The sequence below is a fragment of the Geotrypetes seraphini genome, chromosome 12 (assembly GCF_902459505.1).
Source record: "Geotrypetes seraphini chromosome 12, aGeoSer1.1, whole genome shotgun sequence".
Taxonomy (NCBI): domain Eukaryota; kingdom Metazoa; phylum Chordata; class Amphibia; order Gymnophiona; family Dermophiidae; genus Geotrypetes; species Geotrypetes seraphini.
The window spans coordinates 18,229,412-18,250,310 of NC_047095.1; the positions used below are offsets into that span (position 1 = coordinate 18,229,412).

General features: G+C 42.3%; 1 protein-coding gene across 2 annotated transcripts in view; it reads left to right on the plus strand.

The window, feature by feature from the left end:
* Positions 1-20,899, plus strand: part of DPYD (dihydropyrimidine dehydrogenase) — a 1,270,977-nt gene that overhangs the window by 931,933 nt on the left and 318,145 nt on the right. The gene's annotated exons all lie outside the window — the stretch shown is intronic.

Genomic DNA, 20,899 nt, shown 5'->3' on the forward strand with positions numbered 1-20,899 from the left:
AAACATAAGAATAGCCTTACTGGATCAGACCAACAGTCCATCAAGCCCAGTAGCCAGTTCTCACAGTGGCCAATCCAGGTCACTAGTACCTGGCCAAAACTCAAAGAGTAGCAACATTTCATGCTACCGATCCAGGACAAGCAGAGTCTTCCCCCATGTCTTAATAACAGGCTATGGACATTTCCTCCAACAATTGTCCAAACTTTCTTAAAACCAGCTATGCTATCTGCTTTTACCACAACCTCTGGCAACACATTCCAGAGCTTAACTATTCTCTGAGTGAAAAAATATTTCCTCCTATTGTAAAAGTATTTCCCTGCATGGATCATTCTCAATCTTTAAAATCAGCCTGCTCTTTATTTAAGGAAACCTGGTCTACTGTGGCTTCTATTGCAATCTTGCTATTGGGATACTTTGTCTTCCCTTTTATGATGATATATTTTAAAGACTCATACCCTGATTAAGGTGGAGCCCATCTTTGTGGAATAGGCTCCCCCTTCCCCAGTATGTCACCCATTCCTAACAGATCTAAAACCCTCCTCCCTGCACCATTGCCTCATCCACACATTGAGACTCACTAGCTCTGCCTGTCTCTTGGGTCCTGTGCATGGAACATGGAGCATGTCTGAAAATGCTACCCTGGAGGTTCTGGATTTTAACTTCCTACCTAAGAGCCTAAATTTGGCTTCTAGAACCTCCCTACATATTTTTCTATGTCATTGGCACCCACATGCACCAAGACAGCAGACTCCTCATCATCACTGTCTAAAATCTTACCTAGGTAATGTGTGATGTCTACCACCTTTGCACTAGGCAGGCAAATGACCAAGTGATCTTCATTTTCACCAGCTACCCAGCTATCTACTTTCCTAATGATTGAATCTTCCATTATAACAGCTGTCCTAACACTTCCTTCCCTCCTTCCCTGCACCCTCCCGACCTCGATATGCCTCCATTCCCTCTGACTTCGCCCTCCTTATCAAGCCACTTATGGCCACTCTTACCCAAATCTCTGTTTTGATCTAATGGTCCTTCAGGCCTCCATAGTATATGCCTTTTCATGGCCATATATTCAACATCACTGTAAATGTAACACCGTTATAATATATAACATCGCTGTAAATGTACAGTCTCTTCTTTAGTATATGCCTTTTCACTGCCATATATGTAACATCGCTGTAAATGTAACAACGCTGTAATATGTAACTTCGCTGTAAATGTACAGTCTCTTCTATTGTTAACCGCATTGAACTTCCATGGTATTGCGGTATACAAGAATAAAGTTATTATTATTATTATTATTCCTTCCTGGGCAAAAGCCTCTGGAGACACATCCTTGGTGCGAGAGGACATTGCATCCCCTGGTAGGCAAGTCCTGGCTACAGGAATGCCTCCTACTTCATCAGGGCAATGCTCTCCTTTAAGAAGACTTCCCTCCTCTGAGCACTGGAACTTTTCTACAGTGTCTCCTCTATGTACTTCTCTATATTCCTCAGCTCCTCTAAGTCTACAACTCTAGCCTCAAGAGATTGAACCTGTTCCCTGAGTGCTACGAGCTCTTTGCGCCAAGCATAGACATAAGACCTCTCACCAACTGGGAGTTAAACAAACATGTGACACTCAGTGCAAAAGACTGACTAGGCCCCATCTTGCTGCTAGACTGCTGCTTGCATCTTAATATTGGTGATTTCTTTGTTAAGTTGCTAAGGGAGTTGGAATATGTACACTAAGGTCCCCTAATTTTGCTAGTTATATGTTAGGTTATGGCAGACATGGGCAACTCCGGTCCTCGAGGGCTGGAATTCAATCGGGTTCTCAGGATTTCCCCAATGAATATGCATGATATCTATCTGCATGCACTGCTTTCAATGCATATTCATTGGGAAAATCCTGGAAACCCGACTGGATTCCAGCCCTCGAGGACTGGAGTTGCCCATGTCTAGGCTACGGTAATGTTTAATTTTTATTATTATTTTGTAATGTTGCAATTGTTAGGCTACCCTCCAAGGATTTCTTAGACTAGATTGTAACCTCTTTCAAGCAGGGCCTTTCTTCTTTGTGACTCTGTATAGTGCTGTGTAGTGTTATAGAAATAATTAATAGTAGTATTAATTAATTAATAATAATAATAATAATTAATAGTAGTAGTAGTATTTTTAAGAGCTAATTACTAGCTAATTGAGATTAGCTAATTACTTTTATAGCCTTTTAATTGGCTCAAGAGCCTATAAATCAGAGATCAGGCCAGGGATGGGCAAGAGCTGGCGGGGGTGGGTGAGAATTAAACACTAAAAAAAGACTTCCCTCAATTGATACCTGTGCCCTATGCTGATCGTATTCTCTGAAATCCAACCTAAAATACTAATCTAGACTAAAATACTTTTTATATAAAACCCTAACAGAGACTCTAAAGGCTATACTATTGCCTAAGCTGACTTTGCTGAAAAAGCAATATATTGAACTAAAAAAGTAAAAGAAAATGAAATAACCTTCTGAAGTTTTTCGTCCCCCTTAGCAGATCCTCATTCAGCACCTTTTCAGAACAAGGAACAGTTGCGATCTGGGTTATCTTTTTGTTAGCTTTGCTTCTAAAGTGAAACTGATGCCAGTCACCCTGCACTAATCCGGACCTTTTGACTTTTCCCTTTAATCAGGCACTATTGTTTAACTGAAAGGCAACTACCGTATTTTCACGCATATAACGCGCGCGTTATACGCGTTTTTACCTACCGCGCATACCCCTCGCGCGTTATATGCGTGAGCGCGGTATACGAAAGTTTTCAAACATAGTTCCCACCCCGCCCGACGCCCGATTCACCCCCCCAGCAGGACCACTCGCACCCCCACCCCGAACGACCACTCGCACGCGCTCCCACCCGCACCCGCATCCACGATCGGAGCAAGAGGGAGCCCAAGCCCTCTTGCCCGGCCGACTCCCCGACGTCCGATACATCCCCCCCCCCCGGCAGGACCACTCGCACCCCCACCCCGAAGGACCGCCGACTTCCCGACAATATCGGGCCAGAAGGGAGCCCAAACCCTCCTGGCCACGGCGACCCCCTAACCCCACCCCGCACTACATTACGGGCAGGAGGGATCCCAGGCCCTCCTGCCCTCGACGCAAACCCCCCTCCCCCCCAACGACCGTCCCCCCCCCAAGAACCTCCGACCGCCCCCCCAGCCGACCCGCGACCCCCCTGGCCGACCCCCACGACCCCCCCACCCCCCTTCCCCGTACCTTTGGAAGTTGGCCGGACAGACGGGAGCCAAACCCGCCTGTCCGGCAGGCAGCCAACGAAGGAATGAGGCCGGATTGGCCCATCCGTCCTAAAGCTCCGCCTACTGGTGGGGCCTAAGGCGCGTGGGCCAATCAGAATAGGCCCTGGAGCCTTAGGTCCCACCTGGGGGCGCGGCCTGAGGCACATGGGCCCAACCCGACCATGTGCCTCAGGCCGCGCCCCCAGGTGGGACCTAAGGCTCCAGGGCCTATTCTGATTGGCCCACGCGCCTTAGGCCCCACCAGTAGGCGGAGCTTTAGGACGGATGGGCCAATCCGGCCTCATTCCTTCGTTGGCTGCCTGCCGGACAGGCGGGTTTGGCTCCCGTCTGTCCGGCCAACTACCAAAGGTACGGGGAAGGGGGGTGGGGGGGTCGTGGGGGTCGCCAGGGGGGTCGCGGGTCGGCTGGGGGAGCGGTCGGAGGTTCTTGGGGGGGGCGGTCGTTGGGGGGGAGGGGGGTTTGCGTCGAGGGCAGGAGGGCCTGGGATCCCTCCTGCCCGTAATGTAGTGCGGGGTGGGGTTAGGGGGTCGCCGTGGCCAGGAGGGTTTGGGCTCCCTTCTGGCCCAACTACCAAAGGTACGGGGAAGGGGGGTGGGGGGGTCGTGGGGGTCGCCAGGGGGGGTCGCGGGTCGGCTGGGGGGGCGGTCGGAGGTTCTTGGGGGGGGGCGGTCGTTGGGGGGAGGGGGGTTTGCGTCGAGGGCAGGAGGGCCTGGGATCCCTCCTGCCCGTAATGTAGTGCGGGGTGGGGTTAGGGGGTCGCCGTGGCCAGGAGGATTTGGGCTCCCTCCTGGCCCGATATTGTTGGGGAGTCGGCGGTCCTTCGGGGGGAGGGATGTATCGGACGTCGGGGGGGGGCATCAGGCTTTCAGGATGGGGACAGACCTTCAAGGGGGGACAGTGCACGGAAGTCAGGGGGGGTGAACGGAGAGTCGGGACAGCGCACGGAGAGGCGGGGCAGTGCACGGAAGTCAGGGGGGGTGAACGGAGAGTCGGGACAGCGCACGGAGAGGCGGGGCAGTGCACGGAAGTCAGGGGGGGTGAACGGAGAGTCGGGACAGCGCACGGAAATTCAGGGCAGTGCACGGAAGTCAGGGGGGGGTGAACGGAGAGTCGGGACAGCGCACGGAAAGTCGGGGCAGTGCACGGAAGTCAGGGGGGGGTGAACGGAGAGTCGGGACAGCGCACGGAGAGGCGGGGCAGTGCACGGAAGTCAGGGGGGTGAACGGAGAGTCGGGCAGCATGCGCGGTATAATCGTGAGCGCGTTATACCAAAGTTTTTGTGCTTATCATCGTGATTTCTGCGCGCTATACACGTGTGCGCATTTTATACGGGTGCGTGTTATTTGCGTGAAAATACGGTAATCAAAAGAGCAGTTTCTAGCTGCCTAACTGAAAAGTCCTTTGCAAAAAAAATGCTCTTTAGGGCTACTTTTTTTCTAGTTGTATTTTAAACTACTTTTTTCTAGCTTTATTTTAAACTAATGTTAAGCACTAAACAAAGACTTTCCTCAACTGCTATCTGTGTCCTAATCTGATTTTATCTTATTCTCTTGAATGCAACCTAAAATACTAATCTAGACGAAAACACGTTTTATATAAAAACCCTAACAGAGACTCTAAAGGCTACATTATTGTCTAAACTGACTTTTCTGAAAAAGCAGAGTACTGAACTAAAAAAAAAAGTAAAAAAGGACAATGAAATAACCTACTGAAGTCCAAGTTTTACCTTTTCCCAAGTTTGAATGCCAGCAGGTAAGAAGTTCCAATGGAGTTTTTCTTCCTTTTAGCAGATCCTCACCCATCACCTCTTCAAGATCTGCAATAGTATGTCTAGCACACTAGTCAGTGAATTTATATCATAACAGCCATATATCGTCTGTACCTCAGATATGAACTACAAGTTCCAAATTTTTGTTTGAAAGGTACAGCAGGTTCAGTATTCAAAATGATTTTTTTCTGTGTCTAAGAGAAACCTCTCTTGAAAATAAAGCCCTGTCTATTTAGGTTTATCATGCGTATCATCGGAAATGCTTTATTTGGTTAGCAAATAAGTCTGAATTTTTTTTACATGGTGCATGCAAGCTAACGATAATGGATAGCTAATTGGTTTTGCCTCACAAAGTATACTGATGCGTCTTACAGCAATCTGTGAAGATGTTTCTCTATTTTCCTAGGACATTTTAAACCTGCAAAGGGAAAAATGAAGCACTTCTGGGACTTAGGGAAGTGAAATTAAACATTATCAGTAATTGGCTCTGTGATCTTCGGGACTCGGTCCATTTTACACCTGTATTTACCTAATAGCCCATGAAATCTTTTGTGGAATCCACGCTTGACATGAGCTTTATCACCTTAAGCTGACTGTGATGAATGACTTTATCATACTGCCTGCTCTCCTTTAGAAAAGGCTAAAACGCTTTAGATTTTTTTCCCCCTTCTTTAATAGCTGTCAGTGTGGGAAAAAAATAAATCTGCTCTTTGACTTGCTGTAGTGAGCTTAAAAAGGTATAGTACAATTCATAATCCTTTATTGAATATAGGAGAAATCTTGCAAAAGTCGAGTAGTATTTCTGCTCAGTACTGTCTTCATATAGTCATGTTTTCCATTTTACTTGTTTGAAATTTTTATAACATTGAGATCAAGAATATGGTGCATTTGAAATTATTTTCTGGGCATTCTTTACAAGGTAGATGTATCAGAATGTGATAATTGGTTCTTATGGGCAACTTAGTAAAATTACCATATAGAAAAATAATTTCTGCTATTGCCTTATATTTTTTTATTTAGGGGATCTTTTACTGAAGGGCACTAAACTCGGGGGGGGGAGGGGCTTTTACTAAAGCTGCAACAAAAAGTGGCCTTAGTGTCCCTTACCATAAGTCTTTCCCACATGTCAAGGCCACTTGTGCCACGGACAGAAATAGGCCAGTTTTCCTATTTTCAGAATTAGTGGAATTGTGCTTATTGTGCAAGTAGTGCACAGTCATGAAAAATATTGCTGTGTCAGCACTTACTGCCACCTATTTTGTAGACAATCAGGTTCTTATTCTATAAGCAGTGCCTAATTCCTAGGCACCATTGAGCATGATTGTCAATCATCTGCTAGGTACAGTTTCTAAGTGGTCTTAGGCCCCAATAGGCATTGAACCCTTAGGTGCGCTACCATTTAGGTCAGACTTTTCTTGGCCTAAATGAATGCACCTAAGTCAAATCAAAATCTGCCCAGAATCCGTTCCTAATCATGCCTACTTTCTGGTAGGTGCCTTGGGGTAGACACCTACTTCAAAGTAGTAGGTGTCTACTGAGTGAGACATCTATCAGATATCAGACACCTATCAGATAATTAATTTTTAAAATCTTTAATCTAAAATTTTTAATTACTTTTTAATGTTTTTTTTCAATTATCAGCGCCAATTAAGCCTAATTGAATAATTAAGTTAGGCAGCTAGATCGGTTAGGCGAGCCAATCTAGGCGCCTAACTTTAGGCATCTCTTATAGAATATGGGGCTCATAATCGAAAGAGAAATACATCCAAAAACTGGCCTATTCGGCACTTGGACGAACATTTCTCAAATACGTCCAAGTGCCGATACTAAAAACATGTTTTGGACGTATTTCTAAATGACCTAGGCCTTCATAGTGCCGCTGAACGACCAAAGCTAAACGGGGAATTTCAGGAGGACTGTCGAGGGTGGGAGTTGGGCGGGACGTGGGCCGGCTTAGACTTAGTCGTACAGCATGTATAACCGAAAGTTATACACCCGACGATCGAAGGAACTTGGATGTTGTGACTTAGACCATGTAAACCATGGTCTAAGTCACAAAACCCACCTAAACTCACCAGATAAGCACTGAAAGCACATGATACAGACCCCCACACACTACCCCAATGATCACCGACCCCCCCCCATAAAAATATTAATTACACCTTTAAAATTCAGCCTCCAGACCATCATCACCTGGCCGCCTGGCATAGGAAAGCTTAGTCGTCCAGCACAGAGGTGGCTTAAGTCATCTTGGGGGTGGGTTAGGGACCCATAGAGAGGAGGACCCATGCCCATAAGCCCCTGTAATCACTGCATTGATACTTAAACATGTGCACTGCCCTATACACCCCCAAAACCCTTTTCTACTGGCATATAAGTGGCTCCTGCAGCCATAAGGGCTATTAGGGTGGTAGATAAGTGGGTCTAGGGGATTCTGGAGGTGGTTTGGAGAGCTCACCATGACCTTTAAGAGAGCTGTAGTGAGGAGAAGCAATGATACCCTTTTTGTGAAGTTCACAGCAGTGCCCTGTAAGGTACCCCACTATTTAGGTGGCATGTCTGGGTGTGCAGTTCATCACTTTGTAGACCCCTCCCACGTCCAACAGGGCTTGTTCTAGGCGTTTTGGACTTGGACGGAAAGTTAGACGAAAATGTGGTATAAAGATGGACGATTTAGCGGCTTGGACGATCAGATCGGCAGGTTTTATAATTAGACGATTTTCGAAACGAAAAAAGTTGGATGTATTTTTCAAAAATGTGTCTTAAGCTATTTTTTACTTTGGACGACTTGCAAGATGGACGTAAATGGACTTAGACGTCCCTTTTGATTATGCCTTTTGATTATGCCCCTCCACAGGTCTAAGGGCTCATGCATTAATCAGTAAGACCCAGATTCTGGCAACCGCTGATCATGTGTCAATCACACAATGGCGCCGGTTAGAGAATTGCACCTCCAGCAAAGACAGATGCCAGGGTTTTCCAGACCTACCTTTCTGGCACCTATTTTTGATGTGAATTGCACCTCCGGAGGCACCTACCGATACCTAATGCCACTTTCGACGTTAGCCACACCTGTAGTGGCATTAGGTGCAATTCTGGCACCGGTAGGTGCTTTAAATTTTACATTGATTGCCGTTTCAAATGGTGTTTGCTAATTAATAGGCTCTGGTTAGAGAACTTCCCTCTTAGTGCACGGTAATGCCCCAGGTGCTAACTGATTTGTGCAGTCATACCTACTCTCTACCCTCAAACATGTCCCCTTCCCAGAAATAAAAAATTACTTGAGCGTGCAGTATGTTCACGCAAATTGCCAAATTTACAGTGGGACGCCTCAGCATGTCCCATGGTAACTTTTTTTAAGCTGCATTAAGTGCATGTTAATGCTTATTGCAACTTAGTAAAAGGATCCCTTAATGTGGGGTGCTGCTTAAGAATAGGTTTTGCGGTATTTTACCTTTGTGCATATTACTTATTTAAAAAATATATATATATTATTTGTAGGGGACCTGACATAGGCTGAAAGTGAACATTATTGATTAGCGCATGCTAATTGGATAATGCAGAATTAATGTAGGAACATCTCCTAAATAGGAGATGGTAAATGCTGCTGCATTAATTTTTTGCAGGTCTCTTGCATTAATGGGAATATTAGCCCACAACCTGCAAATAGTTAAAAAAAAAAAAAAACACCCTCCCCAAAAAACCACCCCTAAGGATTTCTTTTACACAGCCACAGTAGTGATTCTCCTATGGCAAACACATTGGAGCCCATTCAATTCCTGTGGGCTTTGGTGCATTTGCTGTGGGAGAATCACTATTGTGTCTTTGTAAAAGGGGCCCTTGATGAATTAGGCTTAGCATGTGAGAAAGCTCCATGTTACAACTCATTAAGCCCAGATTTTACTATACTTTAGCAAAAGTCCCTTTTATTACAAGAACGTGCAGGCCAAACTTTCATTTTGTTTAATTCCCTAAATATATTATAGGGTTTTTCATTTCTAATCTAATCTGATTCTTAGTCTTATATACCAAATCATCTCCTAAAAATAGGAGTTCGATTTGGTTTACATAGATCACAAAGAAAGATCCATTAACATTCATTGGAGCTATAGCCTAAAAAGCAATGAAACATACCCCCTGTTTTACTAAGGCACGCTAAGCATTTTTAGCTTGCGCTAAATCTATATGTGCGCTAAACGCTATCGCGTTCATAGACTAACATGCACGCATTAGCTTTTAGCGTGTGGTTAGCGTGCGCTAAAATGCTTAGCGCACCTTTGTAAAAGGAGCCCTAAGTGTTTTTTTAAAGTACTGTGAAAGATCTGAAGAGATAAACATGAGGAGGCAGTTCACTCCATATCGCAGTTAGTAAGTATGGAAAGGAGTGTGAAATTTTACTAATGGACTTGATTCCTCTTAATGATGGAAAAGAGAGCTTATACATATGAGTTGTACTCGTTCCCGAAGATCTCATGAGGTTTAGAGATAAAGACATCAAAAGAACAAATAGTCCAAGTAAATTTTTAAAGACTATACAGGCGCATTTAAATTGAACTCTCAATTGAAATGGAAGCCAATGTAATTTCCTCAACAGAGGTGACATGTGATCAAATTTTTTCTTTCCAAAAATCAATCTGGCTGCAGTATTTTAAATCAATTGCGGTTGTTTCTCGTTTCCTTTGCTTAATCCCACATAAATGAAATTACAATAATCCGGCTGTGCCAAGATGATGGTTTGAATCGATACTGCAAAATTATCTTGATGGAACAGATGATGAACTTTTCTCAGCATGCGAAGACTAAAGAAACATTTGTTAGTAAGATTATTTATCTGGCATTTAAGCGAGAGAGAAGAATCCAAAACAACACCCAATACTCTAGAAGATGATCCTATATGCAAAATATCATCTGAATTAAGGATGACTGAAGATAACAAATTACCAATTTCTTGGCCAACCCTAATAATTTTGTCTTTGTTGCGTTAAGCTTCATATGAGCCTGAAGTGACCACGATTGCAATTTAGATATATAAGAGTTTATATTAGCTGTAAAGTTGTTCAAATTAGGATCAACTTCTAGCAGGATGAAGATATTGTCAGCATAAGTGAACATCGTATTGATGGAACTTAATTTATACTGTTTTTTGGTGGGTTTTTTTTTTTTAAACAATATCACAAGTATCCACTTGTTACAGCAAATCAGAGTGTCCAATATAACAAAGTAAATTCCAATATTAACATAAAAGTCGTACGGAAATCATTACAATATCATTATTTTTAAATTGAAAGTTTTTCAAGAATAATTTTAAACTCCTAAGAAGGCCTCAAATATAGGAGAGAGACAAAATTACAGAGATAGGGAGATCTCAAATATCAAGAAACAAAATCCAATATGATAAAGAAAATGGCTTAACGTGCACTGGACTTCCGACCTTCAATTACTGATACTCTTACAGCATTTTCTTAGTATCCAAAAAACTACGAAGGTGCTAAAGAGCATAAAAGATATATTTAATTCTGGTGTATCTTATTAAACATTTACAGGGATAACTGAGCAAAAAGGTTTCTCCCAAACTCTTTATTTCCTCTCTCATAGCAAGAAACAGCTTCCTCCAGTCTTGAGTAGACTTTGTCACATCTGGAAAAATCCAAACTCTCTGACCCAAAAACAGGGCCTGAGAATGTCGGAAGAAGATTCTCAATATAGCATTAAGATCTTGTTCAAAAACTAAGGACAATATAAGTGTACCACGATATTCAATGTCTTCTTGGGTGGTTTCCAATATACCGGTCAAATTATTTAAGTAAATAGGTTGAGATTAATCATTTTGTTTAGCTGGTAAAGAAGATTCAACTTTTCTTGGGAGATAAAATGCCTTATTTATAGGAGGAATTGCTTCAGCAGGAAATTTCAGATTCTCAGTAAGGTGCTTTTTAAACACATCAAGTGGAGTAGTAGTCAAAGATTTAGGAAAATTTAAGACTCTAAGATTAAGGGCTCCTTTTACTAAGGTGCGCTAGCGTTTTTAGCATGCACTGAAGATTAGCGCGTGCAAACCCACGCTAAATGAAAAATACTAATGTAAGCTCTATGGAGGCATTAGCGTTTAGCGCGCGTGGCATTGTAGCGCGCCTTAGTAAAAGGAGCCCTAAGTCTCCTACTGTGATTTTCCAGTTGTTCAATCTTCTTTAGAAAGAAAAGTCTATCTTTAATCAAAATTCCATTTGATTTTTAACTGAAGCAATTTCATTATTAATTTGCTCAAATTTACCAGTAGTTTCAATTTGAGTATTGTGTACCGAGGTAGAAAGGTCATCCAGTTTACTCACTATTGTGCTGATATCACGGGCAGATTTTGTAGCCGCATCTTCTATTTTGTACTGTTTTAATGTGGTCATATAAATGGTAAATAGTGTGGCCTGTTACTCTGCAGTGCACCTATTCATAAATGGTGTACATTATTGATCAATAGGGTGCAATATCAACCATACACAATTGATATCATAGGAAAATATGACATTCTTGGTGGGGCGTGCCTCTATCATTTTTTATTTAAAATGTCAAGAAATAACATGGACATTTTATTTCAAACAAATGCACATGCTGTATAAAACAATCTTTACAATATGAACAAAGCAAATCATAGGCTGATCCACCAATCCCCATCAAAAACATTTTTTTCCCATTAAAATATGAGCATCCACCATGTCAAACACAGAGGGCACATCCAAAGAAACCAAACAAACAAATTTGATTCTTATCCATACCACACTTGAGCTCATTAACAGAAGAGACCAACAATGATTCACACTATGGCCTGGTCTAAATCTATACTGATAGGGATCTAGCAAATACTCTCTTTCCACAGATTCCATCAGTTGTTGTAATACTTATCAAACATCACCTGCCTTCCAATTGCCTCTCATATTCAATTTAAAGTATTAACCCTTAAATAAAAGTACTTGTATGCAGGTTCCTCTGCATAGCTGTCTAACATGATCAACCCTATATTCCTCCAAGGGTTCTTTGTTTAATAAATGATCAACATCTGTGCATCCCAACATTTTCTGAAGTACACTATGAGAATACTAGGATGTGTGTATTTTTCTGTTTCGTGCTCACTCTCTGGAACTCACTTCAAGTCTGCATACATCTGGAGCCTCTGTACCACAAGTTTAGAGGATTAGTAAAGACATGCTTATTTTGTGTACCTATGGCATATCAAAGACTGACAGCTTCACCACTAAAATAGCCTGAAACTCAAGCTCTCTCTCTTTTTCATCCCATTCTATATGTTAGCTTGTTTACCTATGCTCACTCTTAATTCTGTTATAGATCTTGCTTTTCTCTCTCAGAAATCCTATTTGGAAAAATTCCAATATTTTTATAGGGAAAAAAATTAGTAAGTTTGAAACACTGGCTGCAGAAAAGTATCTGGCAACTAAATCAAGTAATTAGCCAGGGATAAGTTTAAATCATTCATTGAATTGGAATGGTAATATGATCCTCTAGCTCATCAAGATTTTGCCAGGCAACAATTTTGGAACAACCTAATGTTAGGTATGAATGGGAAGATCCAGAAGATGAATGGGCTTTAGAATCTATGGAGGTTATTTTCAAAGCATAGGGATGTCCTTATGTTTGAAAAGTCCAAATCCTGATTTTACAAAGTCAGAAAAGGGACACTCCAACACTGTAGTACGTTTAAATAGCAAGGGGGCATGCTTTGGTCATGTTTTGGACAGGACTAAGGAGGGTCCAAAATCAGAATGTGCAACAGTGGTTACCGAACCAGAAGAAATATCCACATCTAAAAAGAAGGTCCTAAGTTAGACCTGCTTCAGACTCTGAGCAGCTGACCAATGGAGGGATTAAGGTATGACAACTCTTTAATTCCCCAGTGTTTGTACTGTTCCCTCTCCCCTAAAAGTGAAACTAAAAAGGGATACTAGGATCTAAGACACCTTCAGGTACTATGGGTATTCTTATCAAAACAAACAGCAAGTGTGGGGAGTAGGAATAGCCTAGTGGTTAGTTCAGTAGACTATAATAATAATAATAATAATAACAGTTTATATACCGCAGGCCCGTGAAGTTCTATGCGGTTTACAATGATTAGAAATTTTACAGATTGAGTGAATAAACAAAGTTACAGATTGAATGAACAAACAAAGTACAGATTAAGCAACAGGTGGTTCTTGCGCTCGGTTGTTAAGGACTAAGATTGAATAGGTTGGTTTCCTAAGTATTTCAGGAATAGATGTGTTTTCAGACGTTTCCTGAATTTGTTTCCTGAATTCTCCATAGGTAGTAGGCGCAAGCAATTGTTCAAGGTCTTTACCCCATAATGCTGCTTGATGTGCGAGAAGATGTTGATGATGACTTTTAAATTTACATCCTCTAACCAGTGGAGAGACGAAATTCAGGTGTGAGCTTCGCTTGTGTCTGTTGGTTGAGAGAGAGAAAAGGTCTATTATGTATTAGGGGCTAAGCCATAAAGTACCTTGAAGCAAAAACAACCAAACTTGAATTTCACACGTGCCTCCATCGGTAGCCAGTGTAAAAGTCGATAGGAAGGTGTCACATGATCAAACTTCTTCAATCCACAAAGTAGTCTAACCGCTGTATTTTGAACCCGTTGCAATCGCCGCATGTATTTCTGGGGGAGTACCAAGTAGGCAATGTTACAATAATCGAGTTGACTCAGAATAAGGGATTGTACTAGAATTCGAAATGATGAGGCATCGAAGTAAGTTCTGATGGACCGAAGTTTCCAGAGGGTATAAAATATTTTTCTGATCAAGGAGTCCACCTGGTCTTTCATGGTCAGGTTTTGGTCCAGTGTTACAGCCAATATCTTCATAGTGGGTTGAATTGGATAGCTGAGGTTGTTGATGCACATTGGTGCTTTAGTGTCGAGTGGGTATGGTGCTGCTATGAAAAATTTTGTTTTCTCTGAGTTTAGTTTTAGCTAAGGGATGCAGATTCAAATACTAATTTAGCTCATTTACTCTTTTTTTATTGTAAACCCTCCATAAACAGAAAAATACATGCTGCCCTAAATATATAAACCACCTGCAGGCTTGAAGGATATTGAAATGATGTACATTCAGGTACAGTATGTTGTTTTTTTTGTTTGTTTTTAGAGGACTCATAATTACAAAATAAGAGTTAAAATGGGATTTGAACCTAGGTCCCTTGATTTAAGGTCCACTACACTAACCACAAGACTGCCCTTCTGCTCTTCAGGGATGTTTGTTTGGCTATTCTTCTAAGAATGCTGCCGGACAGAGGTCTTTGTCTCTGTTTTATTTGCCATTCATATGCTGGACATTCTAGTTGTAACATGGCTGTTCATACTGGATATCCTCAGCACACAGATGTACATCTCATGTATCTTCAAACAGGAAATCCTGACATATTTCCTGTTGGAAAATACATATGGACATCCATTTTGGATGTTTTGAGTCACACGCCTCTACTCTGACATGGATGCATAAGAACATAAGCAATGCCTTCGCTGGGTCAGACCTGAGGTCCATCGCGCCCAGCAGCCCGCACAAGTGGCAGACCAACAGGTCCAGGTCAAAGAAACATAGAAACATAGAAGATGACGGCAGAAAAGGGCTACAGCCCATCAAGTCTGCCCACTCTGCTTACCCATCCCCTGTCTATGCCCTAATGACCCAATTTCCTTATCTTGACCCTCGTAGGGATCCCACATGGGTATCCCATTTATTCTTAAAGTCTAGCACGCTGTCTGCCTCGATCACCTGCACTGGAAGCTTGTTCCAATGATCAACCACTCTCTCTGTGAAGAAATACTTTCTGGTATCGCCATGAAATTTTCTGCCCCTGAGTTTGAGCGGGTGCCCTCTTGTGGCCGAGGGTCCCTTGAGAAAGAAAATATCATCTTCCACTTCGACACGTCCCGTGAGGTACTTAAATTTTTCGATCATGTCTCCCCTCTCCCTACGTTCCTCGAGAGTATAGAGCTGCAATTTGTTCCGTCTCTCTTCGTACGAGAGACCCTTGAGCCCCGAGATCATCCTGGTGGCCGTCCGCTGAACCGATTCAATTCTGCGCACATCTTTACTGTAATGTGGCCTCCAGAATTGCACACAGTACTCCAGATGAGGTCTCACCATGGCCCTGTACAACGGCATTATGACTTCAGGCTTTCGGCTGACAAAACTTCTATTGATACAACCCAATATCTGCCTTGCCTTAGATGAAGCCTTCTCGACTTGATTGGCAGTTTTCATGTCTGCACTGATGATTACTCCTAAATCTCATTCTGCTGAAGTCCTAGTTAAAGTTTCTCCATTCAAGAAGTACGTCCTGCATGGATTTCCGCTTCCGAGGTGCATGACCTTACATTTCTTAGCATTGAAGCCTAGCTGCCAGGTTGAGGACCAACTTTCCAATGTAAGCAGGTCCTGCGCCATATAATTCTGTAAACTGCATTCACTTACTATATTACATAGTTTGGTGTCATCGGCGAATAGTGTTATTTTACCTTTAAGCCCTTGAGTCAGATCCCCTATGAATATGTTGAAAAGGGGTGGACCCAGGACCGAGCCCTGCGGCACTCCACTGGTCACCTCCGATGTTTTAGAGAGGGTACCATTAACCACCACCCTCTGAAGTCTGCCACTCAGCCAATCATTGACCCATGCAGTTACTGTCTCTCCTAACCCCATCGATTCCATCTTGCTTAGCAGCCTGCGGTGTGAGACACTGTCAAAAGCTTTCCTGAAGTCCAGGTACACGACGTCCAAAGACTCTCCCAAGTCCAACTTTCTTGTTACCCAGTCAAAGAAGCTGATGAGATTGGATTGGCAGGACCTACCCTTGGTGAATCCATGCTGACTGGGATCCCGAAGATTCCCTTCATTCAAGATCGTGTCCAATTTGCTTTTAATTAGTGTTTCCATGAGTTTGCACACTATTGATGTGAGACTCACCGCTCTATAATTCGCAGCCTCTGCCCTGCAACCCTTTTTATGCAGAGGAACGACATTAGCTAATTTCCAGTCCAGGGGAACTTTCCCCTTACTTAGGGAGAGATTGAATAACTCAGTCCTGTGTAGTAATCCTCTATCTATACCCTTCTATACCCTTTTCCAGCAGGAAATTGTCTAATCCTTTCTTAAACCCCAGTACCGTACTGTGCCCTATTACGTCCTCTGGAAGTGCATTTCAGGTGTCCACCACATGTTGGGTAAAGAAGAACTTCCTAGCATTTGTTTTGAATCTGTCCCATTTCAACTTTTCTGAATGCCCTATTGTTCTTTTATTTTTTTAAAGTTTGAAGAATCTGTCCCTCTCAACTCTCTCTATGCCCTTCATGATCTTTTAAGTCTCTATCATATCCCCTCTAAGTCTCCTCTTCTCCAAGGAAAAAAGACCCAATTTCTCCAATCTCTCAGCGTATGAAAGGTTTTCCATCCCTTTTATCAGACGTGTCACTCTCCCCTGAATCCTCTCAAGTAACGCCATAACCTTCTTAAGGTACGGTGACCAATATTGGACGCAGTACTCCAGATGAGGACGCACCATTGCCTGATACAACGGCAGGATAACTTCTTTCGTTCTGGTAGTAATACCCTTCTTGATTATACCTAGCATTCTATTCGCTCTCTTAGCGGCCGCTGTGCACTGTGCCGTCGGCTTCATTGTCATGTCCACCATTACCCCCAAGTCCCTTTCTTGGGTACTCTCATTCAATAACATCCCTCCCATCGTATAGTTGTACTTCGGGTTTCTGTTTCCCACATGCAATACTTTACATTTCTCAAAGTTGAACTTCATCTGCCATCTCGTCGCCCATTCCCCCAGTTTCTTCAAGTCCCTTTACAATTCTTTGCAGTCCTCCTTAGTCCGAGCTCCACTAAATAGTTTGGTGTCGTCCGCAAATTTTATTATCTCACACTTCGTCCCTGTTTCTAGATCATATATGAATATATTAAATAGCAACGGCCCGAGCAACGAGCCCTGTGGAACACCACTCGTGACCCTCCTCCAGTCTGAGTAGTGGCCCTTCACCCCTACCCTCTGTTTCCTATCCGCCAACCAGTTTCTGATCCATCTATGTACGTCTCCGTCCACCCCATGGTTCTTCAGTTTCCGGAGTAGATGTTCATGAGGCACCTTGTCAAAGGCTTTTTGGAAATCTAGGTATATGATGTCTATGGGGTCTCCTCTGTCCATCTGTTTGTTAATTCCTTCGAAGAAGTGCAATAAGTTAGTTAGGCACGATCTCCCCCTGAAGAAACCATGTTGGCTGGTTATCAGAAGTTTGTTTCTTTCAAAATGTTCATCGATATTTTCTTGTATCAGCGCTTCCGCCATTTTCCCTGGAACCGAGGTCAGCCTCACCAGTCTGCAGTTTCCCGGGTCACCTCTTGATCCTTTTTTAAAGATGGGCGTAACATTGGCTATCTTCCAATCCTCCGTGATCACGCCTGTTTTCAGGGATAGGTTGCAAATTTGCTGCAGTAGTTCCGCTATCTCCTCCTTTAATTCCTTCAGAACCCTTGGATGGATTCTGTCCGGACCCGGGGATTTGTCAGTTTTTAGTTTTTCTATCTGCCTGAGCATATCTTCAAGGCTCACTTCCATGAATGTTAATTTTTCTGCTTGATTTCCATTGAAGAATTGCTCAGGTTCCGGTATGTTGGTTGTGTCTTTGTTTGTAAATACAGAGAAAAAGAACATGTTAAGTCTTTCCGTGACCTCTTTCTCCTCCTTCACCACTCCCTTCCTGTCTCCGTCATCCAGCGGTCCCACCTCCTCCCTAGCCGGCTGCTTCCCTTTAAAATATCTAAAGAACGGTTTGAAATTTCGTGCTTCCCTGGCTAGCCTCTCTTCATACTCTCTTTTGGCTTTTCGAACCACACGGTGACATTCTTTTTGATACTTCCTGTGCTCTTTCCAGTTCCCCTCAGTTTTGTCCTTTTTCCATTTTCTGAATGAATTTTTCTTATTGCCTATCGCTTCCTTCACTATATGCCTTTCTTCACTATATGCCTTTTTTTAAATGCCCCTCCATGTCTGTTAAATTGTTCTCTCTGCCCACATTGGTCTCTACATTTTAGCATATTCTGAAGCAGGCTTCCCCAACTTCTTGTGTGGGTTTTATGCAAGTATGAAAACAAGAACTGGAGTACACTTTTAAATACAGCCTTGGAACAGATTTTAATCAATCTGTTCCAGCCTCATTGATTCAGTTCCTGTACCTTTTGGTCCATTGAGCATGATGAACTCCTGTTAAGACCAGAAAGATTGACACTAACCTCTCTTGGACTCTACAGGTACTCTGGCACATTTACTTTATGACTGCCCTATTATTCAAGGCCACTGGGATGAGATTTGGGCCAGGTTGGTAAAGCACACAAAATCAGTATACTAGTCCCACTGTTTACACTGTATCGGTAGAATAGAATATTACTACTCCTTGGGTTTTGGCCAGGTACTAAGGACCTGGATTGGCCACCGTGAGAACGGGCTACTGGGCTTGATGGACCATTGGTCTGACCCAGCAAGGCTATTCTTATGTTCTTAAGACACTGAAGAAATCACAGAGGCAAAATGGTGGCCATTGTCTGCTTTTATATTGGCAAAAATATAAAGAGGTTCTTTGTAACACAAAATGAAGATTTGTACCATTTTTTTTTTTTTTTGTTAACTAATACCCTTTGCAGTGTGGATCTTTTTTGTTGCCTAAATTTGGGTGCCATTTACTGAATCTGGCTCTTTGGACTGAATTCTATATATTGCCTCTAAAAACTCGGTGCCAGTAAAGTGCAGTTCTATAAACTGTACTTAAAGGTAGGTGTGGTTTATAGAATAGCACTTATGCCCAGGAAGCACAACTAAATTTAGGCATAGACATTTGAACCAGTGAAAATATAGTGCAAATGCCTGTGCCTAAATGTAGCTGTGGATGCCCTTACTCTAGAATTATGAATATAACGTAAAGGAATGCTCCTAATCTGCCCATGATCTGCCCCCTTTTAGGTGCAGATCTCGTACCTAAATTTACACAAGTAATTTGTAATTGATTTGTAATTAGCACCAATAACTGCTTGCTAAAAACTCAATTATTGCCTCTCATTAGCTTGTTATCCAAACTGCATACATAATTTAATTGAATATGTGGCCAAAATTGTGCATGCAATATTTAGCGCTTTGTATAGTATGGGGGGGTTTGTGTGTAAAGTATGAGTAGTGTACTTCTACCCAAAGGAAGGGTGGTCAGTGTTCAAAAAGTTATTTTACACAAATAAATAGCTACTTACCTGGATAAATGATTTGGGAAATTGCCTTTTTAATACATATTGAATTATTATAAATGCATAAATATATTATTGGACGCCATAAATTCAGACCAATAGAATATCTTTTAGGCAGAGACCAATTATCAAAAATTTTCCATTACCAGCAGAATATGTGCTTTAGCCCATGTTAATATTATCTAGAAAAAAATGCATTATCTGAAAATTTCCTGGCTTTAGATGTCTCTCTTTCTACATTACAATACATTACATTAGTGATTTCTATTCCGCCATTACCTTGCAGTTCAAGGCGGATTACATAAGAATTGTCAAGAAATTAAGGTAATGCATGTTGAGTAATTTGAACATTTTAGATTTGTTAGGAGTAAACAGTGTAGTAGGTAGAACTTGGGAAGGAACTGGTCGTGTTAAATAGGTTTTATGTATTTTTTGAAGAGTAGAGTTTTAGTTTCTTTTTTGAAGGTTTTGTAGTCTGTGGTCGAATACAGCAGATTGGTGATTTGTCTGTCTAGGTTTGCTGCTCTGGTGGCCATTAGGTTGTCATATAGTTTTCTTCGTTTGACATTTTTGGTTGGCGGGTGTGTGAATAGTGAGTGGGTTCTCCTGTGTCTGGTTGAGGTGGCTTGAATTAGTCAGTTGTTGCAGTAGGTTGGGCTGTCTCCATTAATAGCTTTGAATAGTAGGCAATAGAATTTGAAGTGAACTCTTGCTTGTATTGGGAGAAACAACTTACCTGAAAATTGGTTGACTTCCCATTATCCAGAGAAACTCCTACTATTCAAAATTATTTTTGTTAGAAACTTACCCCCCCCCCCCTTTTACTAAACCATGATAGTGGTTATTAGCACAGGGAGCCATGCTGAATGATTCACGCTGCTCTCAACACTCATATAGACATTGTAATTGAGTCCGCCTAGCAATGCCTAACTAAAATCCATGCCTAACCTAAAGTCAATCAATTAACTTCAATGGCATGCTATGCCATTGAAGTTAATTGAATAATTGATTTTTAAAAAATTAAAAATAAAAGTTAGGCATGGAATTCCATGCGCACTTTGCGACACCTAAGTTGAGACACCCTCTGATGCCTAACTATGTCTACCTGAAAAGTAGGCATGGTTAGGAGCAGAGAATAGACATAGTTGACTTACTCATTACTGGGCTTTCGAGTTAGGCGCCAGTAAATTAGACCAGGAAAACCCTGAACTAATATACCAGTGTCTACTTCTAAGGCCCCTGGCGAAGCCTAAGCACACTTAGGCACTGCTAGGTGGGATTCTGTAAATGGGCGCCTAGTGATTGATTGACAAACGCACCGAGCAGCGCTTACAATGTAGGTGCCATTTATAGAATCAAGCCTTAAGTCTCATTGTATAAAATGAAATGGTATGAATTAATGGTAAAATAACACATCTTAACAGTGGTCCATATTGTTAACTACACCCAATATTCAGCCAGGAATGGATCCTGGCTGGCTAAATGGGAGATTTATGGATATCTCCCGCTGAATTTCTGGCTATCTCCCGCTGAATCAGTGGCTATATCACACAGT